We start from the raw sequence: 25,288 nt of genomic DNA, 5'->3' as shown, positions 1-25,288 counted from the left end.
GATCCCCCTGTCCTCACTGTGATGGAACTCATCCCCCTGTCCTCACTGTGATAGAAGTGATCCCCCTGTCCTCACTGTGATAGAACTCATCCCCCTGTCCTCACTGTGATAGAACAGTTCCCCCGTCCTCATTGTGATGGAACTGATCCCCCGTCCTCACTGTGACAGAACAGTTCCCCTGTCCTCACTGTGATAGAACAGTTCCCCTGTCCTCACTGCGATAGAACAGTTCCCCCGTCCTCACTGTGATCGAACAGTTCCCCCGTCCTCACTGCGATAGAACAGTTCCCCCGTCTTCACTGTGATAGAACAGTTCCCCCGTCCTCACTGTGATAGAACAGTTCCCCTGTCCTAACTGTGATAGAACAGTTCCCCTGTCCTAACTGTGATAGAACAGTTGCCCCGTCCTAACTGTGATAGAACAGTTTCCATGTGCTCACTGTGATAGAGCAGTTCCCCTGTCCTCACTGTCAGAACAGATGCCCTGTCCTCACTGTGATAGAACTGTTCCCCCTGTCCTCACTGTGATAGAACTGTTCCCCCGTCCTCTCTGTGACAGAACAGTTCCCCCGTCCTCTCTGTGATAGAACAGTTCCCCTGTCCTAACTGTGATAGAACAGTTCCCCTGTCCTCACTGTGATAGAACAGTTCCCCTGTCTTCACTGTGATAGAACAGTTCCCCCGTTCTCACTATGACAGAACAGTTCCCCTGTCCTCACTGTGATAGAACAGTTCCCCTGTCCTCACTGTGATAGAACAGTTCCCCTGTCTTCACTGTGATAGAACAGTTCCCCCGTTCTCACTATGACAGAACAGTTCCCCTGTCCTCACTGTGACAGAACAGTTCCTGAGTCCTAACTGTGATAGAACAGTTCCCCCGTCCTCACTGTGATAGAACAGTTCCCCTGTCCTCACTGTGATGGAGCAGTTCCCCTGTCCTCACTGTCAGAACAGATGCTCTGTCCTCACTGTGATAGAACAGATCCCCAGTACTCACTGTGATAGAACAGTTCCCCTGTCTTCACTGTTATAGAACTGATCCCCCTGTCCTCACCGTGATAGAACAGTTCCCCCGTCCTCATTGTGATGGAACTGATCCCCCTGTCCTCACTGTGATAGAAGTGATCCCCCTGTCCTCACTGTGATGGAACTCATCCCCCTGTCCTCACTGTGATAGAAGTGATCCCCCTGTCCTCACTGTGATAGAACTCATCCCCCTGTCCTCACTGTGATAGAACAGTTCCCCCGTCCTCATTGTGATGGAACTGATCCCCCGTCCTCACTGTGACAGAACAGTTCCCCTGTCCTCACTGTGATAGAACAGTTCCCCTGTCCTCACTGCGATAGAACAGTTCCCCCGTCCTCACTGTGATCGAACAGTTCCCCCGTCCTCACTGCGATAGAACAGTTCCCCCGTCTTCACTGTGATAGAACAGTTCCCCCGTCCTCACTGTGATAGAACAGTTCCCCTGTCCTAACTGTGATAGAACAGTTCCCCTGTCCTAACTGTGATAGAACAGTTGCCCCGTCCTAACTGTGATAGAACAGTTTCCATGTGCTCACTGTGATAGAGCAGTTCCCCTGTCCTCACTGTCAGAACAGATGCCCTGTCCTCACTGTGATAGAACTGTTCCCCCTGTCCTCACTGTGATAGAACTGTTCCCCCGTCCTCTCTGTGACAGAACAGTTCCCCCGTCCTCTCTGTGATAGAACAGTTCCCCTGTCCTAACTGTGATAGAACAGTTCCCCTGTCCTCACTGTGATAGAACAGTTCCCCTGTCTTCACTGTGATAGAACAGTTCCCCCGTTCTCACTATGACAGAACAGTTCCCCTGTCCTCACTGTGATAGAACAGTTCCCCTGTCCTCACTGTGATAGAACAGTTCCCCTGTCTTCACTGTGATAGAACAGTTCCCCCGTTCTCACTATGACAGAACAGTTCCCCTGTCCTCACTGTGACAGAACAGTTCCTGAGTCCTAACTGTGATAGAACAGTTCCCCCGTCCTCACTGTGATAGAACAGTTCCCCTGTCCTCACTGTGATGGAGCAGTTCCCCTGTCCTCACTGTCAGAACAGATGCTCTGTCCTCACTGTGATAGAACAGATCCCCAGTACTCACTGTGATAGAACAGTTCCCCTGTCTTCACTGTGATAGAACAGTTCCCCCGTCCTCTCTGTGACAGAACAGTTCCCCTGTCTTCACTGTGATAGAACAGTTCCCCTGTCCTCACTGTGATAGAACAGTTCCCCTGTCCTCACTGTGATAGAACAGTTCCCCTGTCTTCACTGTGATAGAACAGTTCCCCCGTCCTCTCTGTGACAGAACAGTTCCCCTGACTTCACTGTGATAGAACAGTTCCCCTGTCCTCACTGTGATAGAACAGTTCCCCTTTCCTCTCTTTGACAGAACAGTTCCCCGGTCCTCACTGTGATAGAACAGTTCCCCTGACCTTTCTGTGACAGAACAGTTCCCCTGTCCTTTCTGTGACAGAACAGTTGCCCCGTCCTCACTGTGATAGAACAGTTTCCCCGTCCTCACTGTGACAGAACAGTTCCTGAGTCCTAACTGTGATAGAACAGTTCCCCTGTCCTCACTGTGATAGAGCAGTTCCCCTGTCCTCACTGTCAGAACAGATGCCCTGTCCTCACTGTGATAGAACAGATCCCCTGTCCTCACTGTGATAGAACTGTTCCCCCTGTCCTCACTGTGATAGAATAGTTCCCCCGTCCTCTCTGTGACAGAAAAGTTCCCCCGTCCTCACTGTGATAGAAGAGTTCCCCTGTCCTAACCGTGGAAGAACATTTCCCCTGTCTTACTGTAACAGAACAGTTCCCCCGTCCTCACTGTAACAGAACAGTTCCCCTGTCCTCACTATGATAGAACTGTTCCCCCTGTCCTCACTATGATAGAACAGTTCCCCCGTCCTCTCTGTGACAGAACAGTTCCCCCGTCCTCACTGTGATTGAACAGTTCACCTGTCCTCATTGTGATATAACAGTTTCCCTGTCCTCACTGTGACAGAACAGTTCCCATTCCTCACTGTGACAGAAGTGATCCCACTGTCCTCACTGTGATAGAACTCATCCCCCTGTCCTCACTGTGATAGAACAGTACCCTTGGCCATACTGTGATAGAACAGTTCCCCCGTCCTCACTGTGATAGAACAGTTCCCCCGTCCTCACTGTGATAGAACACTTCCCTCTTTCTAACTGTGATAGAACAGTTCCCCCATCCTCACTGTGATAGAACAGTTCCCCTGTCCTAACTGTGATAGAACAGTTCCCCTGTCCTAACTGTGATAGAACAGTTGCCCCGTCCTAACTGTGATAGAACAGTTTCCATGTGCTCACTGTGATAGAGCAGTTCCCCTGTCCTCACTGTCAGAACAGATGCCCTGTCCTCACTGTGATAGAACTGTTCCCCCTGTCCTCACTGTGATAGAACTGTTCCCCCGTCCTCTCTGTGACAGAACAGTTCCCCCGTCCTCTCTGTGATAGAACAGTTCCCCTGTCCCAACTGTGATAGAACAGTTCCCCTGTCTTCACTGTGATAGAACAGTTCCCCCGTTCTCACTATGACAGAACAGTTCCCCTGTCCTCACTGTGATAGAACAGTTCCCCTGTCCTCACTGTGATAGAACAGTTCCCCTGTCTTCACTGTGATAGAACAGTTCCCCCGTTCTCACTATGACAGAACAGTTCCCCTGTCCTCACTGTGACAGAACAGTTCCTGAGTCCTAACTGTGATAGAACAGTTCCCCCGTCCTCACTGTTACAGAACAGTTCCCCTATCCTCACTGTGCTAGAACAATTCCTCTGTACTCACTGTGACAGAACAGTTCCCCTGTCCTCACTGTGATAGAACAGTTCCCCTGTCCTCACTGTGATAGAACAGTTCCCCTGTCCTAACTGTGATAGAACAGTTTCCCCTGTCCTCACTGTGATAGTACAGTTCCCCCGTCCTCACTGCGATAGAACAGTTCCCCCGTCCTCACTGTGATAGAAAAGTTCCCCCGTCCCCACTGTGATAGAACATTTCCCCCATCCTCACTGTGATAGAACAGTTCCCCTGTCCTCACTGTTATAGAACAGTTCCCCTGTCCTCACTGTTATAGAACTGATCCCCCTGTCCTCACTGTGATAGAAGTGATCCCCCTGTCCTCACTGTGATAGAACTCATCCCCCTGTCCTCACTGTGATAGAACAGTTCCCCCGTCCTCATTGTTATGGAACTGATCCCCCTGTCCTCACTGTGATAGAAGTGATCCCCCTGTCCTCACTGTGATAGAACTCATCCCCCTGTCCTCACTGTGATAGAACTGTTCCCCCGTCCTCACTGTGATAGAACAGTTCCCCAGTCCTCACTGTGATAGATCATTTCCCCTGTCTTCACTGTGATTGAACAGTTCCCTTGTCCACACTGTGATAGAACATTCACCCGTCCTGACGGTGATGGGAACGATCCCCTGTCCTCACTGTGCTAGAACTGTTCCCCCTGTCCTCTCTGTGACAGAACAGTTCCCCCGTCCTCTCTGTGACAGAACAGTTCCCCCGTTCTCACTGTGATAGAACAGTTCCCCCGTCCTCACTGTGATAGAACAGTTCCCCCATCCTCACTGTGATAGAACAGTTCCCCCGTCCTCTCTATGACAGAACAGTTCCCCCGTCCTCACTGGAATAGAACAGTTCCCCCGTCCCCACTGTGATAGAACAGTTCCCCCGTCCTCTCTATGACAGAACAGTTCCCCCGTCCTCACTGTGATAGAACAGTTCCCCTGTCCTCACTGTGATAGAACAGTTCCCCAGTCCTCACTGTGATAGAACAGTTCCCCCGTCCTCTCTATGACAGGACAGTTCCCCCGTCCTCTCTATGACAGAACAGTTCCCCCTGTCCTCACTGTGATAGAACAGTTCCCCTGTCCTCACTGTGATACAACAGTTCTCACTTCCTCACTGTGATAGAACAGTTCCCCTTTCCTCACTGTGATAGAACAGTTTCCCCGTCCTCACTGTGACAGAACAGTTCCTGAGTCCTAAATGTGATAGAACAGTTCCCCTGTCCTCACTGTGATGGAGCAGTTCCCCTGTCCTCACTGTGATAGAACATTTCCCCCGTCCTCTCTGTGACAGAAAAGTTCCCCCGTCCTCACTGTGATTGAACAGTTCACCTGTCCTCACTGTGACAGAACAGTTCCCCCGTCCTCATTGTGACAGAACAGTTTCCTTGTCGACACTGTGAAAGAACAGTTCACCCGTCCTGACTGATGGGAACGTTGCCCTGTCCTCACTGTGATAGAACTGTTCCCCCTGTCCTCACTGTGATAGAACAGTTCCCCCGTCCTCTCTGTGACAGAACAATTCCCCCGTCCTCACTGTGATCGAACAGTTCCCCTGTCCTCACTGTTACAGAACAGTTCCTGAGTCCTTACTGTGAAAGAACAGTTCACCCGTCCTCACTGTGATTGAAACGTTCCCCCGTCCTCACTGTGATAGAACTGTTCCCCCTGTCCTCACTGTGATAGAACAGTTTCCCCGTCCTCTCTGTGACAGAACAGTTCCCCCGTCCTCACTGTGATGGAACAGATCCCCTGCCCTCACTGTGATGGAACAGATCCCCTGTCCTCACTGTGATAGAACAGTTCCCCTGTCCTAACTGTGATAGAACAGATGCCCTGTCCTCACTGTGATAGACAGTTCCCCAGTACTCACTGTGATAGAACAGTTCCCCTGTCTTCACTGTGATAGAACAGTTCCCCCGTCCTCTCTGTGACAGAACAGTTCCCCTGTTCTCACTGTGATAGAACAGTTACCCGTCCTCACTGTGATAGAACAGTTCCCCTGTCCTCACTGTGATAGAACAGTTCCCCTGTCCTCACTGTGATAGAACAGTTCCCCTGTCCTTTCTGTGACAGAACAGTTCCCCTGTCCTTTCTGTGACAGAACAGATGCCCCGTCCTCACTGTGATAGAACAGTTCCCCCGTCCTCATTGTGATGGAACTGATCCCCCTGTCCTCACTGTGATAGAACAGTTCCCCCGTCCTCACTGTGATAGAACAGTTCCCCTGTCCTCACTGCGATAGAACAATTCCCCCGTCCTCACTGTGATAGAACAGTTCCCCCGTCCCCACTGTGATCAAACAGTTCCCCTGTCCTCACTGTGAGAGAACAGTTCCTGAGTCCTTACTGTGAAAGAACAGTTCACACGTCCTCACTGTGATTGAAACGTTCCCCCGTCCTCACTGTGATAGAACTGTTCCCCCTGTCCTCACTGTGATAGAACAGTTTCCCTGTCCTCACTGTGATAGAACAGTTTCCCCGTCCTCTCTGTGTCAGAACAGTTCCCCTGTCCTCACTGTGATAGAACAGTTCTCTTGTCCTCACTGTGATAGAACAGTTCACCTGTCCTCACAGTGACAGAACAGTTCCCCCGTCCTCACTGTGATAGAACAGTTCCCCCTGTCCTCACTGTGATAGAACAGTTCCCCCGTCCTCTCTGTGACAGAACAGTTCCCTCGTCCTCTCTGTGATAGAACAGATCCCCTGTCCACACTGTGATATAACAGTTTCCCTGTCCTCACTGTGACAGAACAGTTCCCATTCCTCACTGTGACAGAAGTGATCCCCCTGTCCTCTCTGTGATAAAACTCATCCCCCTGTCCTCACTGTGATAGAACAGTTCCCGGTCCACTCTGTGCTAGAACAGTTGCCCTGTCCTGACAGTGACAGAACAGTTCCCCCGGTCTCACTGTGATAGAACAGTACCCTTGGCCAAACTGTGATAGAACAGTTCCCCCGTCCCCACTGTGATAGAACATATCCCCCATCCTCACTGTGACAGAACAGTTCCCCTGTACTCACTGTGATAGAACAGTTCCCCTGTCCTCACTGTGATAGAACAGTTCCCCTGTCCTCACTGTGATAGAACTCATCACCCTGTCCTCACTGAGATAGAACAGTTCCCCTGTCCTCACTGTGATAGAACAGTTCCCCTGTCCTCACTGTGATAGAACAGTTTCCCGTCCTCACTGTGATAGAACTGTTCCCCCCGTCCTCTCTGTGACAGAACAATTTCCCCATCCTCTCTGTGACAGAACAGTTCCCCCGTCCTCACTGTCATAGAACAGTTCCCCTGTCCTCACTGTCATAGAACAGTTCCCCTGTCCTCACTGTTATAGAACTGATCCCCCTGTCCTCACCGTGATAGAACAGTTCCCCCGTCCTCATTGTGATGGAACTGATCCCCCTGTCCTCACTGTGATAGAAGTGATCCCCCTGTCCTCACTGTGATGGAACTCATCCCCCTGTCCTCACTGTGATAGAAGTGATCCCCCTGTCCTCACTGTGATAGAACTCATCCCCCTGTCCTCACTGTGATAGAACAGTTCCCCCGTCCTCATTGTGATGGAACTGATCCCCCGTCCTCACTGTGACAGAACAGTTCCCCTGTCCTCACTGTGATAGAACAGTTCCCCTGTCCTCACTGCGATAGAACAGTTCCCCCGTCCTCACTGTGATCGAACAGTTCCCCCGTCCTCACTGCGATAGAACAGTTCCCCCGTCTTCACTGTGATAGAACAGTTCCCCCGTCCTCACTGTGATAGAACAGTTCCCCCATCCTCACTGTGATAGAACAGTTCCCCTGTCCTAACTGTGATAGAACAGTTCCCCTGTCCTAACTGTGATAGAACAGTTGCCCCGTCCTAACTGTGATAGAACAGTTTCCATGTGCTCACTGTGATAGAGCAGTTCCCCTGTCCTCACTGTCAGAACAGATGCCCTGTCCTCACTGTGATAGAACTGTTCCCCCTGTCCTCACTGTGATAGAACTGTTCCCCCGTCCTCTCTGTGACGGAACAGTTCCCCCGTCCTCTCTGTGATAGAACAGTTCCCCTGTCCTAACTGTGATAGAACAGTTCCCCTGTCTTCACTGTGATAGAACAGTTCCCCCGTTCTCACTATGACAGAACAGTTCCCCTGTCCTCACTGTGATAGAACAGTTCCCCTGTCCTCACTGTGATAGAACAGTTCCCCTGTCTTCACTGTGATAGAACAGTTCCCCCGTTCTCACTATGACAGAACAGTTCCCCTGTCCTCACTGTGACAGAACAGTTCCTGAGTCCTAACTGTGATAGAACAGTTCCCCCGTCCTCACTGTGATAGAACAGTTCCCCTGTCCTCACTGTGATGGAGCAGTTCCCCTGTCCTCACTGTCAGAACAGATGCTCTGTCCTCACTGTGATAGAACAGATCCCCAGTACTCACTGTGATAGAACAGTTCCCCTGTCTTCACTGTGATAGAACGGTTCCCCCGTCCTCTCTGTGACAGAACAGTTCCCCCGTCCTCACTGTGATAGAACAGTTCCCCTGTCCTCACTGTGATAGAACAGTTCCCCCATCCTCACTGTGATAGAACAGTTCCCCCGTCCTCACTGTGATAGAACTGTTCCCCCGTCCTCACTGTGATAGAACAGTTCCCCTGTCCTCACTGTTATAGAACAGTTCCCCTGTCCTCACTGTGATAGAACAGCTCCCCCGTCCTCACTGTGATAGAACAGTTACCCTGTCCTCACTGTGATAGAACAGATCCCCTGTCCTCACTGTGATAGAACAGTTCCCCTGTCCTCACTGTGATAGAACAGTTCCCCTGTCCTCACTGTGATAGAACAGTTCCCCTTTCCTCTCTGTGACAGAACAGTTCCCCGGTCCTCACTGTGATAGAACAGTTCCCCTGACCTTTCTGTGACAGAACAGTTCCCCTGTCCTTTCTGTGACAGAACAGTTGCCCCGTCCTCACTGTGATAGAACAGTTTCCCCGTCCTCACTGTGACAGAACAGTTCCTGAGTCCTAACTGTGATAGAACAGTTCCCCTGTCCTCACTGTGATAGAGCAGTTCCCCTGTCCTCACTGTCAGAACAGATGCCCTGTCCTCACTGTGATAGAACAGATCCCCTGTCCTCACTGTGATAGAACTGTTCCCCCTGTCCTCACTGTGATAGAATAGTTCCCCCGTCCTCTCTGTGACAGAAAAGTTCCCCCGTCCTCACTGTGATAGAAGAGTTCCCCTGTCCTAACCGTGGAAGAACATTTCCCCTGTCTTACTGTAACAGAACAGTTCCCCTGTCCTCACTATGATAGAACTGTTCCCCCTGTCCTCACTATGATAGAACAGTTCCCCCGTCCTCTCTGTGACAGAACAGTTCCCCCGTCCTCACTGTGATTGAACAGTTCACCTGTCCTCATTGTGATATAACAGTTTCCCTGTCCTCACTGTGACAGAACAGTTCCCATTCCTCACTGTGACAGAAGTGATCCCACTGTCCTCACTGTGATAGAACTCATCCCCCTGTCCTCACTGTGATAGAACAGTTCCCCCATCCTCACTGTGATAGAACAGTTCCCCTGTCCTAACTGTGATAGAACAGTTCCCCTGTCCTAACTGTGATAGAACAGTTGCCCCGTCCTAACTGTGATAGAACAGTTTCCATGTGCTCACTGTGATAGAGCAGTTCCCCTGTCCTCACTGTCAGAACAGATGCCCTGTCCTCACTGTGATAGAACTGTTCCCCCTGTCCTCACTGTGATAGAACTGTTCCCCCGTCCTCTCTGTGACGGAACAGTTCCCCCGTCCTCTCTGTGATAGAACAGTTCCCCTGTCCTAACTGTGATAGAACAGTTCCCCTGTCTTCACTGTGATAGAACAGTTCCCCCGTTCTCACTATGACAGAACAGTTCCCCTGTCCTCACTGTGATAGAACAGTTCCCCTGTCCTCACTGTGATAGAACAGTTCCCCTGTCTTCACTGTGATAGAACAGTTCCCCCGTTCTCACTATGACAGAACAGTTCCCCTGTCCTCACTGTGACAGAACAGTTCCTGAGTCCTAACTGTGATAGAACAGTTCCCCCGTCCTCACTGTGATAGAACAGTTCCCCTGTCCTCACTGTGATGGAGCAGTTCCCCTGTCCTCACTGTCAGAACAGATGCTCTGTCCTCACTGTGATAGAACAGATCCCCAGTACTCACTGTGATAGAACAGTTCCCCTGTCTTCACTGTGATAGAACGGTTCCCCCGTCCTCTCTGTGACAGAACAGTTCCCCCGTCCTCACTGTGATAGAACAGTTCCCCTGTCCTCACTGTGATAGAACAGTTCCCCCGTCCTCACTGTGATAGAACAGTTCCCCCGTCCTCACTGTGATAGAACTGTTCCCCCGTCCTCACTGTGATAGAACAGTTCCCCTGTCCTCACTGTTATAGAACAGTTCCCCTGTCCTCACTGTGATAGAACAGCTCCCCCGTCCTCACTGTGATAGAACAGTTACCCTGTCCTCACTGTGATAGAACAGATCCCCTGTCCTCACTGTGATAGAACAGTTCCCCTGTCCTCACTGTGATAGAACAGTTCCCCTGTCCTCACTGTGATAGAACAGTTCCCCTTTCCTCTCTGTGACAGAACAGTTCCCCGGTCCTCACTGTGATAGAACAGTTCCCCTGACCTTTCTGTGACAGAACAGTTCCCCTGTCCTTTCTGTGACAGAACAGTTGCCCCGTCCTCACTGTGATAGAACAGTTTCCCCGTCCTCACTGTGACAGAACAGTTCCTGAGTCCTAACTGTGATAGAACAGTTCCCCTGTCCTCACTGTGATAGAGCAGTTCCCCTGTCCTCACTGTCAGAACAGATGCCCTGTCCTCACTGTGATAGAACAGATCCCCTGTCCTCACTGTGATAGAACTGTTCCCCCTGTCCTCACTGTGATAGAATAGTTCCCCCGTCCTCTCTGTGACAGAAAAGTTCCCCCGTCCTCACTGTGATAGAAGAGTTCCCCTGTCCTAACCGTGGAAGAACATTTCCCCTGTCTTACTGTAACAGAACAGTTCCCCTGTCCTCACTATGATAGAACTGTTCCCCCTGTCCTCACTATGATAGAACAGTTCCCCCGTCCTCTCTATGACAGAACAGTTCCCCCGTCCTCACTGTGATAGAACAGTTCCCCTGTCCTCACTGTGATAGAACAGTTCCCCAGTCCTCACTGTGATAGAACAGTTCCCCCGTCCTCTCTATGACAGGACAGTTCCCCCGTCCTCTCTATGACAGAACAGTTCCCCCTGTCCTCACTGTGATAGAACAGTTCCCCTGTCCTCACTGTGATACAACAGTTCTCACTTCCTCACTGTGATAGAACAGTTCCCCTTTCCTCACTGTGATAGAACAGTTTCCCCGTCCTCACTGTGACAGAACAGTTCCTGAGTCCTAAATGTGATAGAACAGTTCCCCTGTCTTCACTGTGATAGAACAGTTCCCCCGTTCTCACTATGACAGAACAGTTCCCCTGTCCTCACTGTGATAGAACAGTTCCCCTGTCCTCACTGTGATAGAACAGTTCCCCTGTCTTCACTGTGATAGAACAGTTCCCCCGTTCTCACTATGACAGAACAGTTCCCCTGTCCTCACTGTGACAGAACAGTTCCTGAGTCCTAACTGTGATAGAACAGTTCCCCCGTCCTCACTGTGATAGAACAGTTCCCCTGTCCTCACTGTGATGGAGCAGTTCCCCTGTCCTCACTGTCAGAACAGATGCTCTGTCCTCACTGTGATAGAACAGATCCCCAGTACTCACTGTGATAGAACAGTTCCCCTGTCTTCACTGTGATAGAACAGTTCCCCCGTCCTCTCTGTGACAGAACAGTTCCCCTGTCTTCACTGTGATAGAACAGTTCCCCTGTCCTCACTGTGATAGAACAGTTCCCCTGTCCTCACTGTGATAGAACAGTTCCCCTGTCTTCACTGTGATAGAACAGTTCCCCCGTCCTCTCTGTGACAGAACAGTTCCCCTGACTTCACTGTGATAGAACAGTTCCCCTGTCCTCACTGTGATAGAACAGTTCCCCTTTCCTCTCTTTGACAGAACAGTTCCCCGGTCCTCACTGTGATAGAACAGTTCCCCTGACCTTTCTGTGACAGAACAGTTCCCCTGTCCTTTCTGTGACAGAACAGTTGCCCCGTCCTCACTGTGATAGAACAGTTTCCCCGTCCTCACTGTGACAGAACAGTTCCTGAGTCCTAACTGTGATAGAACAGTTCCCCTGTCCTCACTGTGATAGAGCAGTTCCCCTGTCCTCACTGTCAGAACAGATGCCCTGTCCTCACTGTGATAGAACAGATCCCCTGTCCTCACTGTGATAGAACTGTTCCCCCTGTCCTCACTGTGATAGAATAGTTCCCCCGTCCTCTCTGTGACAGAAAAGTTCCCCCGTCCTCACTGTGATAGAAGAGTTCCCCTGTCCTAACCGTGGAAGAACATTTCCCCTGTCTTACTGTAACAGAACAGTTCCCCTGTCCTCACTATGATAGAACTGTTCCCCCTGTCCTCACTATGATAGAACAGTTCCCCCGTCCTCTCTGTGACAGAACAGTTCCCCCGTCCTCACTGTGATTGAACAGTTCACCTGTCCTCATTGTGATATAACAGTTTCCCTGTCCTCACTGTGACAGAACAGTTCCCATTCCTCACTGTGACAGAAGTGATCCCACTGTCCTCACTGTGATAGAACTCATCCCCCTGTCCTCACTGTGATAGAACAGTTCCCCCATCCTCACTGTGATAGAACAGTTCCCCTGTCCTAACTGTGATAGAACAGTTCCCCTGTCCTAACTGTGATAGAACAGTTGCCCCGTCCTAACTGTGATAGAACAGTTTCCATGTGCTCACTGTGATAGAGCAGTTCCCCTGTCCTCACTGTCAGAACAGATGCCCTGTCCTCACTGTGATAGAACTGTTCCCCCTGTCCTCACTGTGATAGAACTGTTCCCCCGTCCTCTCTGTGACGGAACAGTTCCCCCGTCCTCTCTGTGATAGAACAGTTCCCCTGTCCTAACTGTGATAGAACAGTTCCCCTGTCTTCACTGTGATAGAACAGTTCCCCCGTTCTCACTATGACAGAACAGTTCCCCTGTCCTCACTGTGATAGAACAGTTCCCCTGTCCTCACTGTGATAGAACAGTTCCCCTGTCTTCACTGTGATAGAACAGTTCCCCCGTTCTCACTATGACAGAACAGTTCCCCTGTCCTCACTGTGACAGAACAGTTCCTGAGTCCTAACTGTGATAGAACAGTTCCCCCGTCCTCACTGTGATAGAACAGTTCCCCTGTCCTCACTGTGATGGAGCAGTTCCCCTGTCCTCACTGTCAGAACAGATGCTCTGTCCTCACTGTGATAGAACAGATCCCCAGTACTCACTGTGATAGAACAGTTCCCCTGTCTTCACTGTGATAGAACGGTTCCCCCGTCCTCTCTGTGACAGAACAGTTCCCCCGTCCTCACTGTGATAGAACAGTTCCCCTGTCCTCACTGTGATAGAACAGTTCCCCCGTCCTCACTGTGATAGAACAGTTCCCCCGTCCTCACTGTGATAGAACTGTTCCCCCGTCCTCACTGTGATAGAACAGTTCCCCTGTCCTCACTGTTATAGAACAGTTCCCCTGTCCTCACTGTGATAGAACAGCTCCCCCGTCCTCACTGTGATAGAACAGTTACCCTGTCCTCACTGTGATAGAACAGATCCCCTGTCCTCACTGTGATAGAACAGTTCCCCTGTCCTCACTGTGATAGAACAGTTCCCCTGTCCTCACTGTGATAGAACAGTTCCCCTTTCCTCTCTGTGACAGAACAGTTCCCCGGTCCTCACTGTGATAGAACAGTTCCCCTGACCTTTCTGTGACAGAACAGTTCCCCTGTCCTTTCTGTGACAGAACAGTTGCCCCGTCCTCACTGTGATAGAACAGTTTCCCCGTCCTCACTGTGACAGAACAGTTCCTGAGTCCTAACTGTGATAGAACAGTTCCCCTGTCCTCACTGTGATAGAGCAGTTCCCCTGTCCTCACTGTCAGAACAGATGCCCTGTCCTCACTGTGATAGAACAGATCCCCTGTCCTCACTGTGATAGAACTGTTCCCCCTGTCCTCACTGTGATAGAATAGTTCCCCCGTCCTCTCTGTGACAGAAAAGTTCCCCCGTCCTCACTGTGATAGAAGAGTTCCCCTGTCCTAACCGTGGAAGAACATTTCCCCTGTCTTACTGTAACAGAACAGTTCCCCTGTCCTCACTATGATAGAACTGTTCCCCCTGTCCTCACTATGATAGAACAGTTCCCCCGTCCTCTCTATGACAGAACAGTTCCCCCGTCCTCACTGTGATAGAACAGTTCCCCTGTCCTCACTGTGATAGAACAGTTCCCCAGTCCTCACTGTGATAGAACAGTTCCCCCGTCCTCTCTATGACAGGACAGTTCCCCCGTCCTCTCTATGACAGAACAGTTCCCCTGTCCTCACTGTGATACAACAGTTCTCACTTCCTCACTGTGATAGAACAGTTCCCCTTTCCTCACTGTGATAGAACAGTTTCCCCGTCCTCACTGTGACAGAACAGTTCCTGAGTCCTAAATGTGATAGAACAGTTCCCCTGTCCTCACTGTGATGGAGCAGTTCCCCTGTCCTCACTGTGATAGAACATTTCCCCCGTCCTCTCTGTGACAGAAAAGTTCCCCCGTCCTCACTGTGATTGAACAGTTCACCTGTCCTCACTGTGACACAACAGTTCCCCCGTCCTCATTGTGACAGAACAGTTTCCTTGTCGACACTGTGAAAGAACAGTTCACCCGTCCTGACTGATGGGAACGTTGCCCTGTCCTCACTGTGATAGAACTGTTCCCCCTGTCCTCACTGTGATAGAACAGTTCCCCCGTCCTCTCTGTGACAGAACAATTCCCCCGTCCTCACTGTGATCGAACAGTTCCCCTGTCCTCACTGTTACAGAACAGTTCCTGAGTCCTTACTGTGAAAGAACAGTTCACCCGTCCTCACTGTGATTGAAACGTTCCCCCGTCCTCACTGTGATAGAACTGTTCCCCCTGTCCTCACTGTGATAGAACAGTTTCCCCGTCCTCTCTGTGACAGAACAGTTCCCCCGTCCTCACTGTGATGGAACAGATCCCCTGTCCTCACTGTGATGGAACAGATCCCCTGTCCTCACTGTGATAGAACAGTTCCCCTGTCCTAACTGTGATAGAACAGATGCCCTGTCCTCACTGTGATAGACAGTTCCCCAGTACTCACTGTGATAGAACAGTTCCCCTGTCTTCACTGTGATAGAACAGTTCCCCCGTCCTCTCTGTGACAGAACAGTTCCCCTGTTCTCACTGTGATAGAACAGTTACCCGTCCTCACTGTGATAGAACAGTTCCCCTGTCCTCACTGTGATAGAACAGTTCCCCTGTCCTCACTGTGATAGAACAGTTCCCCTGTCCTTTCTGTGACAGAACAGTTCCCCTGTCCTTTCTGTGACAGAACAGATGCCCCGTCCTCACTGTGATAGAACAGTTCCCCCGTCCTCATTGTGATGGAACTGATCCCCCTGTCCTCACTGTGATAGAACAGTTCCCCCGTCCTCACTGTGATAGAACAGTTCCCCTGTCCTCACTGCGATAGAACAATTCCCCCGTCCTCACTGTGATAGAACAGTTCCCCCGTCCCCACTGTGATCAAACAGTTCCCCTGTCCTCACTGTGAGAGAACAGTTCCTGAGTCCTTACTGTGAAAGAACAGTTCACACGTCCTCACTGTGATTGAAACGTTCCCCCGTCCTCACTGTGATAGAACTGTTCCCCCTGTCCTCACTGTGATAGAACAGTTTCCCTGTCCTCACTGTGATAGAACAGTTTCCCCGTCCTCTCTGTGTCAGAACAGTTCCCCTGTCCTCACTGTGATAGAACAGTTCTCTTGTCCTCACTGTGATAGAACAGTTCACCTGTCCTCACAGTGACAGAACAGTTCCCCCGTCCTCACTGTGATAGAACAGTTCCCCCTGTCCTCACTGTGATAGAACAGTTCCCCCGTCCTCTCTGTGACAGAACAGTTCCCTCGTCCTCTCTGTGATAGAACAGATCCCCTGTCCACACTGTGATATAACAGTTTCCCTGTCCTCACTGTGATAGAACAGTTCCCGGTCCACTCTGTGCTAGAACAGTTGCCCTGTCCTGACAGTGACAGAACAGTTCCCCCGGTCTCACTGTGATAGAACAGTACCCTTGGCCAAACTGTGATAGAACAGTTCCCCCGTCCCCACTGTGATAGAACATATCCCCCATCCTCACTGTGACAGAACAGTTCCCCTGTACTCACTGTGATAGAACAGTTCCCCTGTCCTCACTGTGATAGAACAGTTCCCCTGTCCTCACTGTGATAGAACTCATCACCCTGTCCTCACTGAGATAGAACAGTTCCCCTGTCCTCACTGTGATAGAACAGTTCCCCTGTCCTCACTGTGATAGAACAGTTTCCCGTCCTCACTGTGATAGAACTGTTCCCCCCGTCCTCTCTGTGACAGAACAATTTCCCCATCCTCTCTGTGACAGAACAGTTCCCCCGTCCTCACTGTCATAGAACAGTTCCCCTGTCCTCACTGTCATAGAACAGTTCCCCTGTCCTCACTGTTATAGAACTGATCCCCCTGTCCTCACCGTGATAGAACAGTTCCCCCGTCCTCATTGTGATGGAACTGATCCCCCTGTCCTCACTGTGATAGAAGTGATCCCCCTGTCCTCACTGTGATGGAACTCATCCCCCTGTCCTCACTGTGATAGAAGTGATCCCCCTGTCCTCACTGTGATAGAACTCATCCCCCTGTCCTCACTGTGATAGAACAGTTCCCCCGTCCTCATTGTGATGGAACTGATCCCCCGTCCTCACTGTGACAGAACAGTTCCCCTGTCCTCACTGTGATAGAACAGTTCCCCTGTCCTCACTGCGATAGAACAGTTCCCCCGTCCTCACTGTGATCGAACAGTTCCCCCGTCCTCACTGCGATAGAACAGTTCCCCCGTCTTCACTGTGATAGAACAGTTCCCCCGTCCTCACTGTGGTAGAACAGTTCCCCCATCCTCACTGTGATAGAACAGTTCCCCTGTCCTAACTGTGATAGAACAGTTCCCCTGTCCTAACTGTGATAGAACAGTTGCCCCGTCCTAACTGTGATAGAACAGTTTCCATGTGCTCACTGTGATAGAGCAGTTCCCCTGTCCTCACTGTCAGAACAGATGCCCTGTCCTCACTGTGATAGAACTGTTCCCCCTGTCCTCACTGTGATAGAACTGTTCCCCCGTCCTCTCTGTGACGGAACAGTTCCCCCGTCCTCTCTGTGATAGAACAGTTCCCCTGTCCTAACTGTGATAGAACAGTTCCCCTGTCTTCACTGTGATAGAACAGTTCCCCCGTTCTCACTATGACAGAACAGTTCCCCTGTCCTCACTGTGATAGAACAGTTCCCCTGTCCTCACTGTGATAGAACAGTTCCCCTGTCTTCACTGTGATAGAACAGTTCCCCCGTTCTCACTATGACAGAACAGTTCCCCTGTCCTCACTGTGACAGAACAGTTCCTGAGTCCTAACTGTGATAGAACAGTTCCCCCGTCCTCACTGTGATAGAACAGTTCCCCTGTCCTCACTGTGATGGAGCAGTTCCCCTGTCCTCACTGTCAGAACAGATGCTCTGTCCTCACTGTGATAGAACAGATCCCCAGTACTCACTGTGATAGAACAGTTCCCCTGTCTTCACTGTGATAGAACGGTTCCCCCGTCCTCTCTGTGACAGAACAGTTCCCCCGTCCTCACTGTGATAGAACAGTTCCCCTGTCCTCACTGTGATAGAACAGTTCCCCCATCCTCACTGTGATAGAACAGTTCCCCCGTCCTCACTGTGATAGAACTGTTCCCCCGTCCTCACTGTGATAGAACAGTTCCCCTGTCCTCACTGTTATAGAACAGTTCCCCTGTCCTCACTGTGATAGAACAGCTCCCCCGTCCTCACTGTGATAGAACAGTTACCCTGTCCTCACTGTGATAGAACAGATCCCCTGTCCTCACTGTGATAGAACAGTTCCCCTGTCCTCACTGTGATAGAACAGTTCCCCTGTCCTCACTGTGATAGAACAGTTCCCCTTTCCTCTCTGTGACAGAACAGTTCCCCGGTCCTCACTGTGATAGAACAGTTCCCCTGACCTTTCTGTGACAGAACAGTTCCCCTGTCCTTTCTGTGACAGAACAGTTGCCCCGTCCTCACTGTGATAGAACAGTTTCCCCGTCCTCACTGTGACAGAACAGTTCCTGAGTCCTAACTGTGATAGAACAGTTCCCCTGTCCTCACTGTGATAGAGCAGTTCCCCTGTCCTCACTGTCAGAACAGATGCCCTGTCCTCACTGTGATAGAACAGATCCCCTGTCCTCACTGTGATAGAACTGTTCCCCCTGTCCTCACTGTGATAGAATAGTTCCCCCGTCCTCTCTGTGACAGAAAAGTTCCCCCGTCCTCACTGTGATAGAAGAGTTCCCCTGTCCTAACCGTGGAAGAACATTTCCCCTGTCTTACTGTAACAGAACAGTTCCCCTGTCCTCACTATGATAGAACTGTTCCCCCTGTCCTCACTATGATAGAACAGTTCCCCCGTCCTCTCTGTGACAGAACAGTTCCCCCGTCCTCACTGTGATTGAACAGTTCACCTGTCCTCATTGTGATATAACAGTTTCCCTGTCCTCACTGTGACAGAACAGTTCCCATTCCTCACTGTGACAGAAGTGATCCCACTGTCCTCACTGTGATAGAACTCATCCCCCTGTCCTCACTGTGATAGAACAGTTCCCCCATCCTCACTGTGATAGAACAGTTCCCCTGTCCTAACTGTGATAGAACAGTTCCCCTGTCCTAACTGTGATAGAACAGTTGCCCCGTCCTAACTGTGATAGAACAGTTTCCATGTGCTCACTGTGATAGAGCAGTTCCCCTGTCCTCACTGTCAGAACAGATGCCCTGTCCTCACTGTGATAGAACTGTTCCCCCTGTCCTCACTGTGATAGAACTGTTCCCCCGTCCTCTCTGTGACGGAACAGTTCCCCCGTCCTCTCTGTGATAGAACAGTTCCCCTGTCCTAACTGTGATAGAACAGTTCCCCTGTCTTCACTGTGATAGAACAGTTCCCCCGTTCTCACTATGACAGAACAGTTCCCCTGTCCTCACTGTGATAGAACAGTTCCCCTGTCCTCACTGTGATAGAACAGTTCCCCTGTCTTCACTGTGATAGAACAGTTCCCCCGTTCTCACTATGACAGAACAGTTCCCCTGTCCTCACTGTGACAGAACAGTTCCTGAGTCCTAACTGTGATAGAACAGTTCCCCCGTCCTCACTGTGATAGAACAGTTCCCCTGTCCTCACTGTGATGGAGCAGTTCCCCTGTCCTCACTGTCAGAACAGATGCTCTGTCCTCACTGTGATAGAACAGATCCCCAGTACTCACTGTGATAGAACAGTTCCCCTGTCTTCACTGTGATAGAACGGTTCCCCCGTCCTCTCTGTGACAGAACAGTTCCCCCGTCCTCACTGTGATAGAACAGTTCCCCTGTCCTCACTGTGATAGAACAGTTCCCCCGTCCTCACTGTGATAGAACAGTTCCCCCGTCCTCACTGTGATAGAACTGTTCCCCCGTCCTCACTGTGATAGAACAGTTCCCCTGTCCTCACTGTTATAGAACAGTTCCCCTGTCCTCACTGTGATAGAACAGCTCCCCCGTCCTCACTGTGATAGAACAGTTACCCTGTCCTCACTGTGATAGAACAGATCCCCTGTCCTCACTGTGATAGAACAGTTCCCCTGTCCTCACTGTGATAGAACAGTTCCCCTGTCCTCACTGTGATAGAACAGTTCCCCTTTCCTCTCTGTGACAGAACAGTTCCCCGGTCCTCACTGTGATAGAACAGTTCCCCTGACCTTTCTGTGACAGAACAGTTCCCCTGTCCTTTCTGTGACAGAACAGTTGCCCCGTCCTCACTGTGATAGAACAGTTTCCCCGTCCTCACTGTGACAGAACAGTTCCTGAGTCCTAACTGTGATAGAACAGTTCCCCTGTCCTCACTGTGATAGAGCAGTTCCCCTGTCCTCACTGTCAGAACAGATGCCCTGTCCTCACTGTGATAGAACAGATCCCCTGTCCTCACTGTGATAGAACTGTTCCCCCTGTCCTCACTGTGATAGAATAGTTCCCCCGTCCTCTCTGTGACAGAAAAGTTCCCCCGTCCTCACTGTGATAGAAGAGTTCCCCTGTCCTAACCGTGGAAGAACATTTCCCCTGTCTTACTGTAACAGAACAGTTCCCCTGTCCTCACTATGATAGAACTGTTCCCCCTGTCCTCACTATGATAGAACAGTTCCCCCGTCCTCTCTGTGACAGAACAGTTCCCCCGTCCTCACTGTGATTGAACAGTTCACCTGTCCTCATTGTGATATAACAGTTTCCCTGTCCTCACTGTGACAGAACAGTTCCCATTCCTCACTGTGACAGAAGTGATCCCACTGTCCTCACTGTGATAGAACTCATCCCCCTGTCCTCACTGTGATAGAACAGTTCCCGGTCCTCTCTGTGCTAGAACAGTTCCCCTGTCCTGACAGTGACAGAACAGTTCCCCCGTCCTCACTGTGATAGAACAGTACCGTTGGCCATACTGTGATAGAACAGTTCCCCCGTCCTCACTGTGATAGAACAGTTCCCCCGTCCTCACTGTGATAGAACAGTTCCCTCTTTCTAACTGTGATAGAACAGATCCCTTGTCCACATTGTGAGAGAACAGTTCCCTTGTCCTCTCTGTGATAGACAGTTCCCCTGTCCTCACTGTGATACAAAAGTCCCCCTGTCCTCACTGTGATAGAACAGTTCCCCTGTCCTCACTGTCACAGAACAGATCCCCGGTCTCACTGTGACAGAACGGTTCCCCCGTCCTCACTTTGATAGAACATTTCCCCCGTCCTCACTGTGATTGAACAGTTCCCCTGTCCACGCTGTGATAGAACAGTTCTCCTGTCCACACTGTGATAGAACAGTTCCCCCGTCCTCACTGTGACAGAACAGTTCCCTTGTCCATACTGTGAAAGGTCCTCACTGTGATTGAAACGTTCCCCGGTCATCACTGAGATATAACAGTTCCCCTCTCCACACTGTGATACAGCAGTTCCCCTGTTCTCACTGTGATCGAATAGTTCCCCTGTTCTCACTCTGATAGAACAGTTCCCCAGTCCTCACTGTGACAGAACAGATCCCCCGTCCTCACTGTTATAGAACTGTTCCCCCTGTACTCACTGTGATAGAACAGTTTCCCCGTCCTCTTTGTGATAGAACAGTTCCCCTGTCCTAACTGTGATAGAACACTTTCTCCGTCCACACTGTGACAGAACAGTTCCCCCGTCCTGACTGTTATAGAACTGATCCCCCTGTACTCACTGTGATAGAACAGTTTCCCCCGTCCACACTGTGATAGAACAGTACCCCTGTCCTCACTGTGACAGAACAGTTCCCCAGTCATCACTGTGATATAACAGTTCCCCTCTCCACACTGTGATAGAACAGTTCCCCCGTCCTCATTGTAATACAGCAGTTCCCCTGTTCTCACTGTGATAGAACAGTTCCCCGGTCCACACTGCGATAGAACAGTTCCCCGTCCTCACTGTGACAGAACCGTTCTATTGCCCTCACTGTGATAGAACAGTTCCCCCCTCCTCACTGTGGAAGAACAGTTCCCCTGTCCACACTGAGACAGAACAGTTCCCCCGTCCTCACTGTTATAGGAATGTTCCCCGTCCTCACTGTGATAGAACAGTTCCCCTGTCCACACTGTGATAGAACAGTTCCCCCATCCTCTCTGTGACAGAACAGTTCCCCCGTCCTGACTGTTATAGAACTGATCCCCCTGTACTCACTGTGATAGAACAGTTTCCCCCGTCCACACTGTGATAGAACAGTACCCCTGTCCTCACTGTGACAGAACAGTTCCCCAGTCATCACTGTGATATAACAGTTCCCCTCTCCACACTGTGATAGAACAGTTCCCCCGTCCTCATTGTAATACAGCAGTTCCCCTGTTCTCACTGTGATAGAACAGTTCCCCGGTCCACACTGCGATAGAACAGTTCCCCGTCCTCACTGTGACAGAACCGTTCTATTGCCCTCACTGTGATAGAACAGTTCCCCCCTCCTCACTGTGGAAGAACAGTTCCCCTGTCCACACTGAGACAGAACAGATCCCCCGTCCTCACTGTGATAGGAATGTTCCCCGTCCTCACTGTGATAGAACAGTTCCCCTGTCCACACTGTGATAGAACAGTTCCCCCATCCTCTCTGTGACAGAACAGTACCCCCGTCCTCACTGAGATTGAAACGTTCCCCCGTCCTCACTGTGATAGAACTGTTCCCCCTGTCCTCACTGTGATAGAGCAGTTCCCCGTCCTCACTGTGACAGAGCGGTTCCCCTGTCCTCACTGTGACAGAGCGGTTCCCCTGTCCTCACTGTGATAGAACAGTTCATCTGTCCTCACTGTGATAGAACAGTTCTGCTCTCCTAGCTGTGAAAGAACAGTTACCCCGTCCTAAATGTGATAGAACAGATCCCCGGCCTCACTGTGAGAGAACAGTTCCCCTGTCCTGACTCTGATAGAACAGTTCCCCTGTTGTCACTGTGATAGGACAGTTCCCCCGTCCTCAATGTGGAAGAGCAGTTCTCCTGTCCTCACTGTGACAGAACATTTCCCCCGTCCTCACTGAGTTTGAAACATTCCCCCGTCCTCACTGTGATAGAACTGTTCCCCCGGTCCTCACTGTGATAGAACAGTTCCCCCGGTCATCACTGTGATAGAACAGTTCCCCTGTCCACACTGTGATAGAACAGTTCCCCGTCCTCACTGTGACAGACCAGTTCCCCAGTCATCACTGTGATAGAATACTTCCCCTCTCCACACTGTGATAGAATACTTCCCCTCTCCACACTGTGATAAAACAGTTCCCCCGTCCTCATTGTAATACAGCAGTTCCCCTGTTCTCACTGTGATAGAACAGTTCCCCGGTCCACACTGCGATAGAACAGTTCCCCGTCCTCACTGTGACAGAACCGTTCTATTGCCCTCACTGTGATAGAACAGTTCCCCCCTCCTCACTGTGGAAGAACAGTTCCCCTGTCCACACTGAGACAGAACAGATCCCCCGTCCTCACTGTTATAGGAATGTTCCCCGTCCTCACTGTGATAGAACAGTTCATCTGTCCTCACTGTGATAGAACAGTTCTGCTGTCCTAGCTGTGAAAGAACAGTTCCCCCGTCCTAAATGTGATAGAACAGATCCCCGGCCTCACTGTGAGAGAACAGTTCCCCTGTCCTGACTCTGATAGAACAGTTCCCCTGTTGTCACTGTGATAGGACAGTTCCCCCGTCCTCAATGTGGAAGAGCTCTTCTCCTGTCCTCATTGTGACAGAACAGTTCCCCTGTCCACACTGTGCTAGAACAGTTCCCCCGTCATCTCTGTGACAGAACATTTCCCCCGTCCTCACTGAGTTTGAAACGTTCCCCCGTCCTCACTGTGATAGAACAGTTCCCCTGTCCACACTGTGATAGAACAGTTCCACGTCCTCACTGTAACAGAACAGTTCCCCGTCCTCTCTGTGACAGAACAGTTCCCCAGTCATCACTGTGATAGAACAGTTTACCCGTCCTCACTGTGATAGAATACTTCCCCTGTCCACACTGTGATAGAACTTTTCCCCTGTCCTCACTGTGATAGAACAGTTCCCCCGGTCATCACTGTGATAGAACAGTTCCCCTGTCCACACTGTGATAGAACAGTTCCCCGTCCTCACTGTAACAGAACAGTTCCCCGTCCTCTCTGTGACAGAACAGTTCCCCAGTCATCACTGTGATAGAACAGTTTACCCGTCCTCACTGTGATAGAATACTTCCCCTGTCCACACTGTGATAGAACTGTTCCCCTGTCCTCACTGTGATAGGCGGAACAGTTCTATCAAAGTGAGGACGGGGGAACAGTTCAATTACCGTGAGGACAGTTCCCCCGTCCTCACTCTGATAGAAATGTTTCCCCTGTCCTCACTGTGATAGAACAGATCCTCTGTCCTCACTGTGATAGCACAGTTCCCCTGTCCTGACAGTGACAGAACAGTTCCCCCAGTTTCACTGTGATAGAACAGTTCCCCGTCCTCACTGTGATAGCACAGTTCCCATGTCCACACTGTGATAGAACCGTTCCCCCGACCTCACTGTGATAGAACAGTTCCCCGTCCTCACTGTGATAGAACAGTTCCCCGTCCTCACTGTGATAGAACAGTTCCCCTGTCCTCACTGTGATAGAACAGTTCCCCTGTCCTCACTGTGATAGAACAGTTCCCCTGTCCTCACTGTGATAGAACAGTTCCCCTGTCCTCACTGTGATAGAACAGTTCCCCGGTCCTCACTGTGATAGAACAGTTCTATTGTCCTCACTGTGATAGAACAGTTCCTCCATCCTCACTGTGTTAGTACAGTTCCCCTGTACTCACTGTGATAGAAGCACTGCCCCGTCCTCACTGTGATACAAAAGTCCCCCTGTCCTCACTGTGATAGAACAGTTCCCCTGTCCTCACTGTCACAGAACAGATCCCCGGTCTCACTGTGACAGAACGGTTCCCCCGTCCTCACTTTGATAGAACAGTTCCCCTGTTGTCACTGTGATAGGACAGTTCCCCCGTCCTCAATGTGGAAGAGCAGTTCTCCTGTCCTCACTGTGACAGAACAGTTCCCCCATCCTCACTGTGATAGAACAGTTCCCTTGTCCACACTGTGAAAGAACAGTTCACCCGTCCTGACTGTGATGGAAACGTTCCCCTGTCCTCACAGTGATAGAACTGTTCCCCCGTCCTCACTGTGATTGAACAGTTCCCCCGTCCTCATTGTGACAGACCAGTTCCCTTGTCCACACTGTGATAGAACAGTTCCACCGTTCTCACTGTGATAGAACTGTTCCCCCTGTCCACACTGTGATAGAACAGTTCCCCCGTCCTTACTATGATAGAGCAGTACCCAGTCCTCACTGTGATATAACAGTTCCCTTGTCCACACTGTGACAGAACAGTTCCCTTGTCCTCACTGTGATAGAACAGTTCCCCCGTCCTCAATGTGATAGAACAGTTCCCCTGTCCACACTGTGATAGAACAGTTCCCCCCGTCTCACTGTGATAGAACAGTTCCCCCCGTCTCACTGTGATAGAACAGTTCCCCAGACATCACTGTGATAGAACAGTTCCCCTGTCCTAATTGTGATAGAATACTTCTACCCATCCTCGCTGTGATGGAACAGTTCCCCCGTCCTAACTGTGACAGAACAGTTCCCCAGACATCACTGTGATGGAACAGTTCCCCCGTCCTAATTGTGAT

The sequence above is a fragment of the Mobula birostris genome, chromosome X (assembly GCF_030028105.1).
Source record: "Mobula birostris isolate sMobBir1 chromosome X, sMobBir1.hap1, whole genome shotgun sequence".
Taxonomy (NCBI): domain Eukaryota; kingdom Metazoa; phylum Chordata; class Chondrichthyes; order Myliobatiformes; family Myliobatidae; genus Mobula; species Mobula birostris.
This window is presented reverse-complemented; position numbering follows the sequence as displayed.